This window comes from Bidens hawaiensis, unplaced genomic scaffold (assembly GCF_021521415.1).
Source record: "Bidens hawaiensis isolate Kalapana, Puna unplaced genomic scaffold, B.hawaiensis_p1.1 tig00014039_1, whole genome shotgun sequence".
Lineage (NCBI taxonomy): Eukaryota > Viridiplantae > Streptophyta > Magnoliopsida > Asterales > Asteraceae > Bidens > Bidens hawaiensis.
The window spans coordinates 362,613-383,662 of record NW_027492209.1 but is presented as its reverse complement, the minus strand read 5'-3'; the positions used below and the strand labels follow the sequence as shown (position 1 = coordinate 383,662).

Sequence of the window (21,050 nt, the reverse complement as noted above, 5' to 3'; positions counted from 1 at the left end):
TTTGTGAAGTGCGCGAGAGGCAATGTTTGTGTCTAACATTCTGAAAGTTTTAGATGGAATTAACATTATGTATACTTGTTATGAGAAGAGTGGTAGATGGAATGTTTGACTGCAAAGAGTGGCTAGGAATAATATGCGAGTTAACTTGAAAAAAGGCTAGTGATGGTGTTTGTGAAACCAAAAGTGTCATTGAATGGATGCATCAATGAGTATTAATTGGTGAGTTGATGGAAAGTGGGTTTCATTTCGTGAATATACTAATCTAAGTTGATGAGTTATTAATTAATATTGGTTTAAATTGATGAGTTATTAGTTTGCATCTATAAATATCAAGTACTTGAAGTAAATTTTTACATAACTTAGTAGTTTCTTTTAGGGACATTACAAGTCTATATGATCATGTCTTAATTTATTATAATGCTTGTTTGGTGGTTCTTGATTAACTTTTGTGATTATATGTTTCATATCTGGAAAAATTAAAACAATGACACATATACGGTTTAAGACAATTTAGCCCATATGGTTTTATTGGACTCTATTTTATAGCACCTCCTAAATTGATGTGACAACTAATAAAAAGTTAAAAACACACTAAATCTCATCATCAAGACAACAACATATTCCAATTCTACAAATTTATCCAACCTCGTCTAGAAAACATAAACAGACAATGACATTCTTCAAGCCATACACTTCCAGTTGCTGTTATACGCAAAACATGCATCTAAGTAACCTTTCCTGCTCCATCATTTCATGGTCACACCAAACCATCACCTGCACATTACATTAATGCTATTATCAGCATCTACATGTATTTCAGATAATACGACTTTTTTATTTTATCATACCACAACAAACTCTTGCTCCTGTTATGACTCCTGCTTTTGTTAATTGAGAGGTATATATGAAGTTGTCCCATTCTTGAATAAACACTTTTTAGGTGTGGGTTTTGGGTAAATAAATCGTTCTTGTTATCCAAAACTAATGACTTGACACCTGAATAATCATATAATTAACCAAAAACATAAAATACTAATCATACCCAATTTCAAGTTGCATTAATCAGAAAAATTTGCTTAATTATGATAAAAAAATGTAAAGAAAGAACAATACATGCCTGAGTTAACACATGAATAATCATATAATTAACCAAAAACATAAAAAAACTAATCATACTCATTTTAAGTCGCATTATTCAAAATAATTTGTTTAAATTATGATAAAAAAAAGTATAGAAAAGAACAGTACATATAGTTTGTTTTTCTTCTTGAATAAAAGGAACATCAAACAACCATCTAGAAGATGAATTGAGTTAAATCATTTGAATATACTAAATAATAACAAGATAAGCACCCCTACCGTGCAATGCATATAACATTGATAGGAATTCTTCAAAAGTACACACATATATAAAAATAGACTGAGTGCCCGCGCGATGCAGTGGGTGTTTAAACGCGAACCCTATTAATCACGTAACAATTATGAGTGTTCATGGCTCGGTTTAAAACCTTGAACCGGTCATCGGTTTGGTTTCACCACTGAGTTTTTTACTTTCAGTTGGTTGTTTTTTACTTCCTTTATCATTTCAAGTATCATATTTTGACTTAGTTGGAATTGATGATACGGTTAAATTAATAATCATTTTAAACAAATTTTATTATCAAAGCTTATACTGTTAAACCAAACCAGAACCGGACCGTTAATTACAGTTTCGTTTCAATTTTCAATGGTTTAGTTTTGGTTTTGGATGACAAAAGATGGGTACTAACGGTTGGACTCATAAGCTTATAACTTAAAAACAATCAAAACCGGCATTGAACATCCTTACGTAACATATTAACTTTTTTAATGGAAAAATTTATAACAATATTATACTCAAATTAAAGAGAATAAAATACTCGTTTTTATGGTACAATATTTTTACAAAAATATTAACGTATGAAAAATTTATTGTCGTATAAAAACCATGGGTGAGAAGTTGGTTTAAAATTGAAACTAAAAAAAGAATATGGTTAAAAATGAGGGGGGCAAACTTGTAAGTTGTGTGATTTGTGTTTAAAAGACAAGTATACCCCTAATTACACATGTACTTTATGTATTAACATTTGTAAAACTCTTAAAATCTGTAAGGCCCAGTCACCGGTAACCCTACTTTCGTGTTGGATTTACTCATAAACACAGTTCTAAATATCAGAGTTAATTAAAAACTTTACGCGGCATATAAAACTTTCATAAAACATTACATATCAATTCATAATCATGTCTTAAAACATTCCTCTTGTCTTTCAAAATCAAAACATAACTTATAAAACATATCAGATCTTCAGATGCCATGCTTTAGTCTTCTGCCATGTGTCCACCACTCAAGCCAGCTGTCTCATCCTACTCACCTGCGTGCATACTAAAAGTCAGCTACGCTGAGTGAGTTCTAGTTAATCATACAATACCATACAATACCTTATTACATACATACGTACTTAACCTCATAACTTTCTTTCATACACACATAAGTACTCATACCTTCATTCTTACTTACATACTTTCTTTCTTACTTACATACTTTCTTTACATTCATAATCATACGTTTTAAAGAGCCTTTCGCCCTATAACCTCACAGATATTATAAGGGTCTGGTCCCTAACATCACAGATATTATGAGGGTCTGGTCCCTATCCTCACAGATATTATAAGGGTCTGGTCCCTAACATCACAGATATTATAAGGGTCTGGTCCCTTGTTTTCGAATATTAGTAGGGTTCGATTCCCTCTTCGTTACCATACAACCATACATCATACCTCGAGTATTATTAGGGCTCGGTACCCTTTTCGTAACCATACAACCATACAACCGTCATTTCCTTCTTTTATTAACTTAATTACGTTCATACACATAAACATACATATCATACTTACCATATTTATAACGTTACAACCTGACAGCACGTGCAATATCCGAAGATCGTTCATGTACCATCAAGCAATCATTCATACATATCACATATATCACATATGGCATACACTTATCACTTAGGATAAATGTATTAACAACACATCAAGTATGCACACAGCCCCGAAAACATAACAAGGAATGGGGCTAGGAACTCACCTGGATCCTGTTACGCTCGCCGTTGATCGTAATTCCTTTCTTTAACTGGGCTCGGCTAACTGTATAATATTTACACATATCAATTAACTACTACTACTCGTTTTGTATTTCTATCTATATATGACCCACAACGAACGGGGGTCCGGGGGCAGCGCCCCTGGCAGCGGGGTTCTAGGGGCGGCAGCCCCTAGCGGGGTCCAAGGGGCAGAGCCCCTGGCTGGGGTTAAGCTGCCAGGTCAGCTTGGAAAAATTTTATTTTCGATAACTGCCTTAACACATTTTCCATTAGGTTTTTAATTTATTTTCTAAACGAACTTCACTTCAGGCGAATTTAAACCTCGGGCGAACTTGGCTTCAGGCGAAGTTAATCCTTAGGCGAACTTGGCTTCAGGCGAAGTTAAACCTTAGGCGAACTTGGCTTCAGGCGAAGTTATCCTTAGGCGAACTTGGCTTCAGGCAAAGTTATCCTTAGGCGAACTTGGCCGTAGGCGAAGTTATCCTTAGGCGAAGTTACGCTTGAAGGCGAAGTTACGCTTGAAGGCGAAGTTCATCAGGCGAACTTAATCTTGCAGGCAAAGTTATCGCGCTGCAGATCTGTTTGCCCATAACTCCTTCGTTTCTTAGCCAAATAACTCGATTTTGGTACCCACGGAATCGTATGATCGGCGCCTACAAAACCCAACCATCAAATCGGCCTAAAATCGACGTTTTAGGGGTCCGATTTGGGCAGTTTGGGTTTCGGGTCCGGTTAACCCATCCAATCCTAACCATTTTCAGTAATATTAGCTTTGGTGGATTTGTTCTTACCTTACCAACTCAGATCTATCAACAAAATCTCGGGTCTCGGCTTCGAATCTTGATCGGTTAGAATGTGTGTGTTTTGAGTGTGTGAAGAAAGAAGGTGGAAATGAAAGATTGGGTTTGGGATGGGATATTTATATCCCTCTAAGCCCACGGACCCGAGGCCCATTCTCATTTAACCCATCTTACGCAATCTAAGCCCAACTCCCTCCTTACTCGACATTAAATAATTAACAACGTGAAATCACTAAACATAACTTTCTTTATTTATAATTAAAATTTTAGGATTTTACAAAATCAAGTGTCTTAATTTGCCCTTATTTGATGTATTATATATAGTATAGATGATGTTACAGAAGTAACTAATGCTAACATCATGAGACTTTAAGATGATGGTATTGTGGATAATAACTTATAATAATTATCATAATTACTTGAACAACCACTAAATGGTAAACCTTTGGATTTCCTCCAACTTCATTAGGCAAAAGACATGAGAGTAACTTCGTAGGCGGATGAAGCTTCATCAAGTTGCACCAAGTGCTTTAAGAATTGATCTAAGTGTTGGCAAATTACTTTTTATGCCCAATTATGAAATGACTATTTTCCCCTTGTCATGTAATTGTGAAATTACCTATATTGTCAATCACTCTTCCTTTATATATAATATAGATATAGATTATTGTATTGTTGGCATAATTAATTTAGTTATTTATATGTTTTTCATTTTATTTATATTTTATTCTAACACTATATATAGTGTTAAATATTAATGGCAATGGTTATTCACACATTATTTTTTTTATATTCATACACCCTTTTAACACACATTTTATCTTCTATATAGACTATAAAGGGTGTAAGAGATAACACATCCCATATTAATATAGTGTAAATATGAGTATAGATAGAGCTGATATATATAAATATATATGAGAGAGGAAGAGGATCGCTGTTGGAACATAAGACAGGCCATATGGGATGTTACTTGATAGTGATGCCACATAATGATTACCAAAGTGATGGTTCATGAGATGTCTTCTTAATACATCAAAAGCACTCAAAACAAATCCATCAAAAACTGTTCCCACCAGTGTGCACGTAAAAACCTTACTTAACTACCCCCACCCAACCCCAACCTCCACATTTATTTATTTTCTTAAAACAACGAAGGAATTCATAAAAATACCTATTTATACAAGTGTACATATAAATACTTAGACTATATTATATATATTTTTAACAACCGATAAATAAAGCTCAATTACTCATGGTAACTTAATGGTCCACTATCTATTGTTTCGGAAAAAACTCAACCCCAAAGGTCCATTGCGTTAAACCCGGTTGGGATCGACTTCATACTTGAGACCTTGCAGTCTCTATCCCAAATTTTCACTTATTCTTCAATACAGGTTGATCTAAAGCTAATCAACATAATTGTATTATATTAATATTATGGAAAAAAATCGAAGCATGAAGATCATAAATAAAATTCGTAAGCTTTCTTTTCAACGGTTTATTTTGTATAAAAATGATGAATCAAAGTTAAAATGATTAACCCAGTCTTTACTCTTTAGATATTTATTAGAGTAGAGGCTATCTTATACTACATATTAAATTAAAATTAAAATTAATATATATTCTAATGATGAAATGAAAAACATATTTTGGATGGATTTGCAGAAGAAATCTTTATAGCATGCATTATCCTAAAGGAAAGCAAAAATAGGGTGCCGAAATACGTGAAACAGTGAAAGTTGTTTCTGTTTATGAAAATGGTACGATCTGATCGATGTGATATACAAGCTTTTATTTTATTAAATATGTTACCAACAATAATTCATCCACGTCATCACCACCACAACACCATGTAGACAAGATTATTTTCACCTTACACACTCACTAGATGTGTTATGGTCTTGTGAGTGTGAAACTAGTTTTGTAATTATTATTTAAAAATTTTGTTAATTATTTTGATTAATTAGTTGCAATCCAAAATGTCAACAACTTCATTTTTATAAACCTATATATATATCAGAGTGTTCATAAAAATAAAAAGAAGAAACAAAACGGCATATTTAACTACTAAAATGAACTACCAAGCACAAGTTATTTGTGAATACTCAAATTAATAAAGAACATAAGACCAGCTACAATGGTGAATGGTGAATGAGTAAAATAAAACTAAACGCGCCACATCAGATTTTCAACCCATTCATTTTCAAACACCAAAAACTTTTATTTCTCCTCTAACGTACACTACATCCACTTTTAAACACCCATATATTTTACTTAATTAATTCTATATTTTCTTACTAGTTAAAAGACTTTTATAAACTAAAATACATTTATAAGTATCTTATTTTTTTTATTTCATATTATTTAAATATTTATAGATGGTTGCTGTCTTTCAAAAAAAATTTAAGATGGTTACCGGGTGTTTAGACTGCTTGATAAAACAAATTAATAGGTGTCTTAAATTGCATTTGGTTGATAAGTTTACTTCTTTCTCAACTTTTTTATACAAGTTTCATGCCAATATATTATATATGTCAATATGTGCCATTACTTGCATGTCATGTGAGTCAATGTGACAAAACTGATCGAATGACTATTTAAGCTCTACGAAGACTTTAGTGGAATATTACCGTAGGATCTAGTTAGAATATGATATGAAATATGCCTTTCTCACTTTGATAAAAACAAGAACTTGGTGATATGTAGATACGTGGTGATGAACTCCAAATATTTTATTCATTAGAAATCTATATATAGAGTGAAGGGGTATGCACCCGTCTTAACATCGAGCGGGGCGGGTCAACCCACAAGATATAGACAAGAGGCTTGAAATCAGGATGTCATGAAGACACAAAGCCAAAACCTATGCGCAAGCGCATGAAACATCTGCGCGTGGCGCATATCACATATGCACACAACACACACATTTAGTGTGAGAATAAAGAGAAGACCCTGCGCATCCCCGGGATAGGCGCATAAAGGCCGCGCGTAAGCGACACACAACAAATGAGACAATAGTCTAATCCAAATCAGGATAAGGACAACCATGATTGTACTCATCAGACAACCTTCCAGAAGGTATCTTTTAATGAATAAAGAATGTGCTGATGTTGACAGCTGCCAATGAAGGGTGGACAACTCAGCAAAGCCCATGTGCCACCACGTGATGGCACATGGGTCAGGTGAAATACCTTGATCAGAGAATAATCAATGAAAAAGCACCAGGTGTCCTAAGTACACGTGGCGCGAAGCAATAGGAGGAGGCCAAAAATGCCCTAATTGGGTCTGAACCCAATCATTGGAAACCCTAATACTATAAATACCACACCACCTCAACAGTTGGAAAGCAGGAAAAAAAGAAAATATATATTCTAAGTCCTTCACTCATTTTTAGATCCTTATTATCTTCTCCTACAATATCTGATTCTCACACCGGAGGGTTACCCCGAAGAGGACCCCTCTGTCTCTTTTTGAGGGGTAAGCTCACGGTGCTGTTTGTTTTGTAGGTGGAAGAACTCGTATCCCGGAAAACCATCGGTGATAAAGCACACTCGTACCCGAGGAACGTTGATCGTATACAAGTAAGTCGATACACGCTTCTTCATAGAGGGCAACTAAACTACTAAAGTATTTAATCGAATTGACAGTCAGTTTATCAACAACTTTAAATTATATTTTAAATATAACATGTATAAATTGATCTTTTCTAATCATTTTAAAAAGACTCAAAAGTCACCATTCAAAATTCTTGTGTGCCATTGAAAAACTGTATCATATGCTATATATATACGAAAAATATCCAAATATATATGTCGTGATGAGGAGAAATAAGAGAAAATTCCCAAAATAGCCCTTTTAATGAGAGAGAAAACTAAAAATAGCCCGTGAGATTTAAAATTCTCAAAATAGCCCTTCAAATCTGACGTCCACGTTAGTTTGTGAGATTCCCCGTGATTTTTCGTGGACGAATCAAATTCTGCCAAGTGTCTTCTATTCCCACCTACCACGCTATTTTTCATCCCAAATATGTCGGAAACGTAACTTTTGACATCAAATATAACCTGAAAAAAACCAATTGTGACGTGATGTTTCAAGCTGTTTTTATCGGCAACGTGAGTTTTCAAATTTATAGATTTTAAAGGGATTTTGAAATTCATCTTTTTAGATGAATTTCAAATGAATTTTAACTTAGGAGACGATTTTCAACTAAACTTCATTATCTTTTTCTATTGTAAACAAATTTCAAACCTTTTGTATGTTTTTCATATTCTCACAACCAGGTTCTTCTCCCACTCCCGAACGTTCTTCTCCCACTCCCGAACAGCTTTGGGAATTTTCTCTATTATTATCAAGAGAAGGCACGCACGATGTGCAATGTGTTTGTGTCTTTCATTATTATTATTATTATTTTCTAACTCTGTGAATAAGAAAAATAATTGTCCCTGGGGTTGTGATATCATCTGGATCCTCTTCAACCAATCCCAAATCTTCAAACCCCCTAAACTCAACAACTACTCACAATTATTTATCATGTACTTGTTGAATTGGTAAACACACAGAAGATATGGTGGGTAATGGTAAGCTAAAGAAGTGGAAATTTTCCTTACACAAATCATCATCCTCATCATCAACATCATCATCTTCACCGGCACCGGAGAAACCAAAGCCACTAAACGAATTTATCTGTCCGGTTTCCGGTTCACTAATGTTCGACCCGGTCTTCGTTTCCTCCGGTCAAACCTTTGAACGAAGATCCGTAGAAGCCTGCCAACACCTCAATTTCATCCCGGTTTTACCCGACGGATCCAAACCGGATTTCTCAACCGTCATACCTAACTTAGCTCTCTAAACCACCATTCGTAACTGGTGCGTGTCCACGTTGATGTGTACGAACAAGAACAGTCTGTGATATTGCTTAGGAAGGTCACTAGGACGGATGAGGCTGTGAGGAGATGAAAAACATACAAAAAATTTGAAAGAGGTTTACAATAGAAGAAGATAATGAAGTTTAGTTGAAAATCGTCTTCGAGGTTGAATTCATTTGAAATTCATCTAAGGAGATGAATTTCAAAAAACCTTTCAAATCCATCTTATTTGAAAACTCACGTTGCCGATAAAAACAGCTTGAAACATCACGTCACAGTTGGTTTTTTTCAGGTTATATTTGATTTCAAATAACACGTTTCCGACAGATCCGAGTTGAAAAAAATCGTGGTAGGTGGGAAGGGTGGACACTTGTCAGAATCTGATTCAATCACGAAAATTAACTGGGAATCTCATAAACTAACGTGTACGTGAGATTTAATGGGCTATTTTGGGAATTCTAAATCTCACGGGCTATTTTGGTGTTTCTCTCTCCTGAAAAGAGCTATTTTGGGAATTTGCGCGAGAAATAAACCCTAAAAATATGAAATGTTAACAAGAAAGTTGATACCATATATCCTGGCATCTTTACATGAACACAAGTTCATCTTCTCTCTTATGCATCATACATGCAAATCATGTTTGATACACCTCATAGATTCATAGATATTGTAAACACATCATCCATTGTAAACAACATACTTAATTATGTCCATCTGCCATCATGAATATACATAAATAACATGCACTATGATACCATTAATCACCAAAATAGAAATAAAATTACTTTCATATATATAACAAAATGAAAAGTTGCCCTTTCCATTGTCCATATCTATAACATAATAATACCAACATATTATAAGATGCTTAAACCACAAACTAAGCTTAAGTTTTAACAGGCATTAATGATACATTACAACTCAATCCTTACATATTTTCTAGATCCAAGTTGAAACCTAAAGATAACTATTTCACCATCTCTTCCTCAACATGTCTTCAAAATATAACTCTTTCACCATCTCTTTATAGCTTCTAAATCTGCAATATATATAACCCAAAATAATATTTGAGCAAATTAAGTAGCCTTGTATATTATATTATATAACATCGGAGTTGAGTAAAAGCTGTCACATATTACCCTAACAAAAGAAAATAAAAATATTAAACATGATGAGAACATGTAATGTAACATGTAGAAATTAGCTAGGGTTTCTAAGACACAAGTGAAAGAAAAATATGTACCAAATCAATGGTGTTGGATTGACCATATGAGAATGAACGGACCAGATAATAAAATGCACCATGTTGGAGAGACTGAAGGGTTACACCCCACTCATTGGTAACCACTGGCTGCCCATAAGAGTGGATCAGCACAGCATCATCACCGAACCGCCTCACGAACGTTAAACGGACCGACCGCTACCTCAAACGCTACATCATTGATGAATACAGTCGACTTCCCGGTCGGCATTGGTTCCACAACACCTGCACCTTCAACCACCATTACTAAGTTCTTCATTTTACTCATATTATATGATATGATCAACTAGACATCAATGATCATTAATTGTATGTAAATTGTAATTCAAATTGTTAAAACCACATATGAAATTGGATATATTATATACATGTACATGAAATTCTCTCACATAATAAGTGCAAAAATTCTTATTAACGAGCACTATGAAATTTTGATTAAACAAATGGTCATAAACATGCAACTAGGACCAGCTTCCAAGGTTGAATTTTAGAATAGTGAGTCCCTTCATTACAAAACATTTAAAAACTTTATTTTTCATCAATATCTTTATTGAATACAAATGTACATACTACAAACAATCAAACTGATTTTTCATACAAATTTTATTAAAATTATAATCATTCATGATTTATCTACGTACACAAGATCATCATCAATTCATCATCTAAAGGTACCATACCCTAACATGACTTACACACAAGACACATCTAGGTTTTATAACTAAATGAATATAATTAAACTTACCAAACCATCCTTTTTATATTTTAATTTTTCTTTCCTTAAAAAAATGGACACTATATTTTTGTTTCTGTGTATGCCAATTTGTAATATATAATTTAATTATTTGATCTAGTGGCGAAGCTTGGACTAGAACACCGGGGAGACCGAACTCAAAATGTATAAAAAATTTCAAAAAACAGAGGGGGCCGGGCTCAAATTTTCGGCCGAAAACGGCTAAATTTACACTATGCGTAAAAATTTTCGGACGAAAACAGTTAAATTTACACTATTACGCAAAAAACCGGGGGACCGGGGCCACCCCGGCCCTCACTAACCTTCGCCCCTGATTTGAACATGAGCAGAAACAAAAACAAATTAAAGGTACCTTGAATATCACCTAAGATTGATGGAACATTAGTTGTAGTAGCATTAGAGTGAACAACACTAGTAGTAGTAGTAGCAGGAGGTGGTGGTGTAAAATTGTAGCTAGAAACTTTCACACTTTTCTCTTCAACACCTTTGTTATTATTATTATTATTCATCTTCCTCACACTTTGTTGATTCATCATCAACAAATCAGTCAACAACATTTCAGACCCACTCCCAACTGCCTCATCATTATTCCCAAACTGTGAGAAACAAAACCCTTGAGTGAAACTAGCACTAGTGGATGTAGTTGTCGGTGGTGGTGGTTGATGAACCGTGGGGAAACAAAAGGATTGTTCTGTAGAGAACTCGGGGTGGTTACGGTAATTACCAGTATTACCGTAACCAGTACTTCCCCCACCGCTAAAGTTTTGGTTTACTGAAGCGGTGGGGGAGTTTAAAAGAAAGTCAATGGACTTAGAATATGATTTTTCGGATGAGGAAGATGAAGATGGATTTGTGGTCTTGGTGGTGGCTGGAGATTGGTGGTTTTGAGGCTTTTGAAGGTGGCGGCTTTTATGTTTGCTTCTTGATTTCCTGTTTTGAAACCAGTAGAAAACATTGGCATCACCAACTTGTCCATATTCTTGTAGTTGTGCTCGGATTTTTCTTATTTCTTCTCTTGGTGGATTCACCATTCCAGAGTTGAATATGGATTCAAGTATCCGGATTTGTTCGGGTTTCGGGTTCCATCTTGGCTTAGGCTTAGGACTTCTTTCTTCACATCCTGCCATTTTTAATATTAAGTTTCTTTTCCAATATTTTAAAACATGTTTGCATGTCCAACAAAATATAAACTTTATTCACCAAGATTATCTAAAAGGGTTGAACAATGCAAAGTAAAGTACGAGTAACATTTGTTCGATAAAAAGAAAAACTAAAAGGGTTGGCTAAACGTATAAAAAAATGGAGAATAATTAGCAGCACCCTTTATCAGAGTGTGTGCAATAAACAAGAAAATGAAACTAGGGTTAGATGAGTTAATACCTGATGAGTAAGGAGATCGGTGGCAGGTTGAAGCAGAAGAAAGGAGATTGTTGGAGTCATTAGAGTGCCATTGGTGGTGGTGACGAGTGTTGCAAGTGGGTTTGGAATTGAACATACTAGGCCAATGCCTATTAGATGAAGCCATACTAGCTAGTTATGAGTTATGAGTTATGACTACTACTGTTTATGATTATGATTTGAATGATTGATGATGAATGAAATTGTAGGACACTTAGCAAGTCAGAGACAGAAAGGTCATCTTTTGCTTTGCTTTCTTTGTTCTTTCTGCCTTTTTGGTTTAGTGAACAAGAATGAAAGGTCTAGGCAAACAAAACATATCTTCTTATAGCCATAGACTCCTCACCTAACCCTGCATTCAGTTCAGTTTCAATCAATATTTCCCTTATATAACTAGAAAACTATAAAATAAATTTATTTATAGATAGATTCACAAGCAAACAAGAATCAATAAGTATACCATACATACATGTATATGTTTATTATATAATTAATCATAGAAAACACAAGTAACCCTAAAACAAGAATCACCTGTGATCCCATAAGAACATGTAAAACAAATTTCTAGGATACAACAGATTGAGTAGCATCCCTAGACCCTTATCTTAGAATATTTTATGTTGCTATTTATCTAACCCTTTATATATTATTGTTTTGTTGTGAAAAAGAAAAGAGTAGCTTATTGAACATAAAGATCATTTTACAAATTAGGGTAAGTAACACAAAGATAATAATAATAATAATAAGGAAGCAAGAGCAAGTTTGGACTCTCACAAAAATCTTTATCAAAGAAGATTGTACTACTACTACTACTACCATATATATGATATTCCTATACATACACACATATAGTCATGAGTTGCTCTTTGATTTTCACAACCTCATAGTCAAGGTTGATGATATTGCCTCCTTTGGTGTTTTGTGGTTGGAGAGAGATAGAGAGTTAATGTGTGTGTGGGAGAGAGATAGAAGAAGATGAGTTAAGTTATATATTGTTTACAACATTGAGTTGCACATATTCTAAGGAAAAAAAGGCAGGCGTTGGTGGCAAAGAATAAATAGGGGGGCATTTGAAAGTCAATCAGACATGGTAGGGTTTGAGTGCAAAAGTGGTGGTGGTGGATTTATTGCTAGTTGGGGTTATTTCGGGCAAAGTAATAATTAAGAGGGTTTCTTCATGGATTGACTCGAGGGAAGAAATTTATTTCACATTACATCTTTGTTCATTTGTACCTTCTTTACATTACAATTAAAAAAAACATATATACATAAACTTATAGAGTTCAAATTCGAATTCAAATGTTTTCTTGGTCATGAATTGAGCCAAGATGTTGATCCGAAGTGGAACCAACAAATCCATCTCGGGAAGGAAACATGATCATGGAGATTGGAGAAGTAATCCTCAAATTCAAACTTGTGTAATAACTTTGGGTTACAAACTAATGGAAGGCTTTGATGTCTTTATTCTCATTGATCAATTGTGTATATAGATTATAGGATGACAACTAATCACCTAACTAGGAGATAAACTATACAAAATAATTCTTTTATAAAATATGATCTATTATACCCCCTCAGTCTAAGAAGGACAAAGAATAATGTTTAGGCTTGATTAGAAATCATCGAATAGGATCCGTGGTATAACCCTTTTGTGAAGATGTTCGTGATTCTATAATGGGAAGGAACATGTAGCACCTGAATCTGGTTTTGAAGAACTTTTTCATAAGCGATATGAATATTATCTCGATGTGTTTTGTACGTTGTTGAATTGAATTTTGGACATGTAGTTGACACTCACATAATCACAATAGACTAGAGATGTATGTGTGGGTGGTTGGCCTAACTTGATATAAAGGTTCTGAAGCCAACATATATGGCTACAACGTTAGCTACACTGTGATACTTGGCCTCGGCACTTGAGCAAAAAACTTTTATCTATTACTTGGATGTCCAAGAGCGTAATTGTTGCCGAAATAAACACGATTATCGGATGTTGACGGTGTGTATCTGAACATCTCACCCAATCCGCATTCATGTATGATACAAGTGTAGAAATCGGACTTTAGTGCACAAAGAGTCACATTATTAGGCACTCAGATAACCCGTGCGGGAGCATGCATGGACTTGCAAATTTGTTGCACAACATATGATATATTTGGACGGGTGAACGTTTAATATGTCCATGGCAAGCTACGGTAAGTAGTTTGATCATTGATTAAGGTATCGGCATTGGCACCGAGCCACCGAGTTATCCATCCATGACAACGGGTATGTTAACTGGATTGCAAGTTTCCATGTTTGCCCTTTTAAGGATATCCATGGCTTATGTGGTTTAAGATAAAAACAATATGTTGGGATCTTGAGAGACCGGGAAAAAAAACTTAGGGGACCAATAACCTTCGTTGCAAACCACACTTGAAAAGTATGTCATATATATGATCTCTTTTGAGAAGGGGATGAAGTTATGATGATAATTTTATCAATGTACAGTTAAAGATTGGCGTATCCAAATAAGAATAAAGATCACCATATTGGATACAAAGGTTTAAACTTGAGGAGTGAAAATTAGTGATATTATGTTTAAAAAAGCTAGGGTGTTTTTATCTCATTTTAGGCTTTAAATGCCAAAATGGTGTTTGGATGTGTGGATCGACTAAGTTTTGTTCTAATATATTTAATATATCTGTACTAATGCATTTAAAGTATTGGAAACTAAGAATGTTAGTAACACACGTACGCAAACTATATAAGTTTTTTTCAAGCAAAGAACTAGGTAGTTCATATCCTTTAATAAGTAATTGGTATGATACTATGAGATCAAATGAATCACAACATCATGGTAGGCTAAATTTGAATGTGTTTAGATGTTATAATAAAGTTACCATATAATTAATGGTTATGCAATTAGATCATCCACAATAAGGAGGTAAAAAAACACCCAAAAACATACCTAGTCAGTTTTCACATCATAGAAACGCAATTCTTTAAAAACATTCAAAACTTACATAGTATGAAATCTTAAAAACAACTAAAAACATTGTTACATAATCACCATTTTTTACCTTTAACAAAATTAGTATTATTTTTTTATCCACTACTCAACCCTCACCCGGCCCCACCATATGCTAAAGGGCCCACTTCAACTCAATTTTTCTAGTTTTTGGTGAAGAATTTTTTTGAACAAATGTCTCCTAACAACGACTTCCATGATAGAGAAAAACGCATGATCTGTAAAACTTCAAAAAACAAGCTCTAAAAACGCCTTATTGTGAATGCTCTTATGCCCAAAATTTAAACTTACGGCTAGTTTGACTTTTAGGTAGTCAAAAGGAGTCGAAGGTTTACGAATTAGAGGAAACTTTTGAGTAATCAAAATGAGGTTATCTAGCATTCAAAATGATAGAATTTTAATGAATGTTCATGATTTAAGTTCATTATGTTTTAAGAGATAATAGTGTGGGACTATTTAGTAAACATGTTTTATGAAAAGTTTACTTAGTAGATTTATTTATTTCTTAATAGTGGTATCCATATGAAATAGTTTCCAAATTGATGTCAAAGACCTCACACTGCGAGTTTCATTAAAGTTATTTTTGCCATTTTGACCCATTTCGATAAAATATTGGAGTTTCATTGATATTTTAGCAGGCCAACTTTGTACATGGTTACTCATTGTATAAATACATAGATGAATGTATACTTGTATAGGATAACATGATAACTGAGTCACAATAACTAGGATTAGTTATATTCATCACAAATGTTAATTTATATATCTAATCATCAACGGAGGTACTATGAGGGCCAGTGTGGGGTTGAACCAATGCCATTCCTTTTCATGTTTCGCGTAGAGCATATAGCACGAGTATTTTGAATGCATCCGATATTTTTTAATTATTCCATCAGTTTTATATAAAAAGAATGTACCTTGCGAAAATTGTGAATAGAAATGTAGTAAATCGATTTCAAGACATGATAACAAACTATAAACTATAAGTTTATTTTTATGTGTTTCAATTGATTTTGTATATTTTTGTATGTGTTTTTAATAACATACGCCTATTATGACATTGCCTTTTTATTATGTGACTTGACTCAACACAAAACTTTATTGGCAATAGTTATAAATTCAAGCGGCTAAAAATACCGATATGAAACCAAAAAAAAAAAAAATCTTTTCTAACATGAAAAATAAGATGCATTTAAGACATATTAAAGATTTATATAACGAAATATTATATAGTCAACACACTTTATCTTAACCAAATTGGTAAGCCACATAAAGTGGAGTGTTGGCGGTTGGAAGCATGTTTCTGTACGTAGACCGCCAAAACCACCAATAAGCACATGCATTTTAAATGGTAACTTTGCTGAATTTGCGGTATATCATCGTGGACGGCTTCAATGCTTGATCATGCCACCTTTTCTTTTTTCAAACTAATTTGCATTATCTGATCGGATATTTAAATATGTGAAAAAAAAGATATCAGTTTTAATGTGGGTGTCACATAACAAGAATCTTAACATTATTATTATTATTATTATTATTATTATTATTATTATTATTATTATTATTATTCCCAAATCAGTATTGTTTACACCCAAAAACAGTTCAAAATAAACTAGAATTAGGAAATCAACAAGAAGAGTCAAAACTTAGAACCTATACGATCGACACAATGATTTTACACTCAAAGACTTTAAAGAACAAGAGATTCGTCAATGTAATGAATACTCTATGACGAAGCGAAAGGTTAAAATCTCTCTAGACCAAATCCCTAACTTTACTCTGAAATTGGTTCCATAATTCAGGTTGATGATGGGTGGAACGATACGACCGTAAGTCCGTAACCAGCGAGCCACATGCGCATTTTTGTATTTGTATCGAATGTGAAGGATGCCTTCAGAACATTCAAAATCTCCTGGATCGCTAGCTCCAAGCCCAATTCCAGGTTCAAGCACAAATAAAAAAAAATATCATGAGATGAGAAATACTTATAGCAAATATACGTGTTTGATAATGAATTGATGTTACATATTTTAACAGTATATGTGTGAGCGTATTTGTGTCAATGTATGAGAAATTTTCACTTCTATTAAAGAAAGTTGTGTGTTGTGTCTAGCTTGCGTGAACACTAATAAAAAAACCACCATGGTTCATATTTGACTGTCTAAAACTTCATGATGTGGGTTTCGAAACATGTATATTCGGTTTCATTATGCCTCAAGATAATGTATGTTTGGTTTTCTACGACAATAGAAAAGAAAACTTTGATATGAACTCCAGTGAGTTGATTAAGATAGATTTTAACATTACTATATTCTTTTGCATTCATGCACCACTATTTCTTATTAATCTGCATACTTAGAAAAAAAATTGATAAAAGGAAAATCAACTTATAACAAAGAAACCAATCCCGGAATTTGTTTATAAGTATGATATTTTGAAAGTCGGTGATGAAAGAGTCCTTTAAGTTGCGGGTCGAGCAATGCCTTACTTTAGCTCCTTAAATTCATATCCTCTAAGCATTGTGAGAATCCCGTTCACATTTTTGTTTGTTGAAGTGGTTATCTGAATACGGACTTCACTTATATTGAAAATAAAGTAGCTATCTTAGATAACGACTTCAACTAAAATGAAATCCGAAAACACTATTTCTCAAACTTGAAACCCCTTATCTGAGTTGTCACCTCTCATTTTCAAAACAAACCAACTGCTTACTGCTAAAAGAAATCAATCAATGCCCCTCTTAATTACTTTGAGTTACAATTGGTATCAAGTAGGACTTCCATAGAAGTTCGGCCGGTTCTTCGGAGATATGCGCAACAATGAGTGAATGATGTTAGTAGTTTCATCTAGGCAAAACAAACATTGACACTCTTTTGTTCATATAAAATTACAAATTAAAAATTATAGCATAATTTGAATTTAATCACCCCAAAATTAGAATATTACATGTTTTACTGGTTGAATTTGCTAAGTGTTTTATGTATTCTAGTTTTTGGTTTATCAATCGTATATAATCAAAGATTATATTTGTTTAGGTGAAACAACTGGAAAAAATTGAGTAAAACCAGGTTTTATTCGCCCATCATTTTGACCCGACTTGTTTTAATCGTACCTTTTTCGCTTGAATTATTTCTTGGATAGACACTATTTCACTTAAATCTTGTTTAACTAGTTTTTTTAAAAGATTTTATAGATTAAGTATTCTTTATTTGTATGGATTCCATAATTCCATTATGGCTCAAACGAACTTTATGGAATTATGGAGAATATGGGCGTAGGCTATAATGGTTTTGGTTGGGCCTCGGTACTTGTAAACGGGTTGTCGACCCAGGAATTTCAGTGTTCACGTGCCTTTGACAAGGTGGCCCGTTATCACCTTATATCCTTATTATCGCTATGGAAGGTTTTTTAAACATGCTTAAGAAAGCGAGTTATATAGGACTAGACTGGGGTTCGAACTGTGGTATAAATGAGCCTACGTTAACACACTTTATGTAGGCGTAAGATCTTATATTTTTAGGGGAATGAGACCAGATAAACAACATGAATTTGAAAAGATTATGTAGGTGTTTTAATCTGGTGTCGCGACTCAAAGTAAATCTCACCAAGTATAAGATGTGTTGGGATGAAAGTGAAAGATTTTGAAGTACATGGGATGGCTTCAATTATGAGGCGCGCAGTAGGTTAGTTCCCCTTTTTGTCACTTGTGCTTCCGAGTTGGAGGAATATGACATTGATGAAACCGTGGGATCCAATGGCCGAGTTGCTTCGGAAAAGATTGTCATTATGGAAGGCAAAGAAGTTGACATTTGGAGGTCGTGTGACTTTGGTCAAATAAGTACTAAACGCCTTACCGAGTTACTATTTTTCGTTGTTTCGGTCCCATAAGGAGCTCTATAAAACTTAGAGAAAATTAGACAAGAATTTCTTTTTTGGGAGGTACGGAGGATAAGTTGAAAGTTAATTGGGTTGCCTGGCACATAATAATCACTCTAGTTAAAAATGGAGGACTTTGGTCGGGGTATGTTTATATGGGGTAATGAAATGAGTGATGAAATGGAATGAACAAAAGATTGGAATGGACGAGGTAATAGAATGAATCATTACCATTCCATTGAGACGTTTGGTTACTATGTGAGAATAAAATGAATTATTACTTTGTGTTGTTTGGTATGCTAGAAAAAGCCGGAATAAAATACAAATGGTGGTGGTGGACTGCGAGCAGTAATGGTGGTGAGAGTGTAATGGGTGGTGGTGGTGGGAAGGTATTGGAGGTGATATAGTATGAAAGAGAGGTGGAATGAAAAAAAAACAAGGGTGATGGATGAATTGAATTTAAAGTGTTTTAGGAGGGATGAAACGGGCATGATAACGGGTGATTCGATTCCAGTTACCAACCAAACACCTTTTTTACATTCTCTCACAATGATCCATTCTATTCAGTCTTCCATTCCAACATACTAAACGCTAACTAAGGGATATTAACACATCTCAATGATTAAAATACCTTAGCCCATTTGAAGGGTCGTCATCACATGAAATACTTCAATTATAAATAATGTTTTTCAAACTGTATCGTATAATTAGGTTTACAATTTATACTTAAAACAGGTTAAAAATTGCACCATACGATAATATTTTGCACTAACTTCTTATTATATTCTACTTAAGCCTTTGCTTCAAAATACAAAGGAAACACATTCTTTTTATTTATTAAAATTCCCAAAATAACTCATTAACAGAGAGAGATTTCAAGTTTGAGTACACAAAATTCGTATTTCCAGCTTTGTCTCTCTTCTATCGCATCGTCGGCGATGTGTTAGGTTGTCCCAACGATGAGTTAACAAACAAATCACAGCAAGACGTGTAGCCGAAAACACATCGTCCCCGGCGTGTTAAACACCTTATCTCCTCGTCCAGTCGTCCCTAATGCATTACTTTAAGGCGGTCTTTATGGTGTTATATATTTTTGTTGTTTACTTACTTTTTCAACGGACTCGAGTGTTGGAAAATATGGCACTTTACCATAAACCAATCCCGAATGAATTTTTTTTTGATCTTTTGACGACAATAACCACTTTAAGATTGTCCCGTTAGAGTTTGGTGGTATTTCAAGTAGCATAATATAGATCCATAACTTCAAATGCTATCCAAAATTAACAAATTAAATATGTTTTATAGCAAAAATAAAATAAAAAATATAACACCTTGAAATAAACTTCAAATGCTTACTGTAGTCTCCAACCAACTCTTGCCGGTATTGACATGTAGAACGGGACTCTATCTTTATTCTCGTCCGATTAATCAGTTCTTCAAAAGATCTATCAGATTATGCGTGAATGCTTTGATCAATGAATATTTGATTCTTTCTTCAATATGGAATCGATTCACATCAATTCTTCTATGTATACAGGTTTATCCTTCATCTTTTCTGAAGTTTCGATAGAAGGATTCAAATTAAGAGCAATACCTATTGTACCTTCTTGAAATTCTACTAATTCACCCGCCATTACTTCATCAAGACCATGAATACGAGCAATACCATCACCTACTTGAAGTACGGTACTGGTATTTACAATCTTTACTTCAGTATAACACAAAGTAAACATCAAATATAACACTTTAAACTTTAAAGTAACACACCGGGGGCGAGGAGATATGGTGTTTAATACGTCGGAGACTATGTGTTTCCGGTCACACGTCTTGCTACGATTGGTTTGTTAACTAATCGACGGAACAATAGCAATAGAAAAAGACAAAGCTAGAAATACAAATATTAAACTTGGAAATTTTCCTTTCTATTTTGATACAATTTTATCCATGACCGACTTGATTAT

General features: G+C 34.0%; 1 pseudogene; it reads right to left on the bottom strand.

Annotated features, from left to right (window-relative positions):
* Positions 1-9,981: 9,981 nt before the first annotated feature.
* LOC143545810 (WUSCHEL-related homeobox 9-like) lies at positions 9,982-12,646 on the bottom strand (annotated as a pseudogene).
* Positions 12,647-21,050: the final 8,404 nt, after the last annotated feature.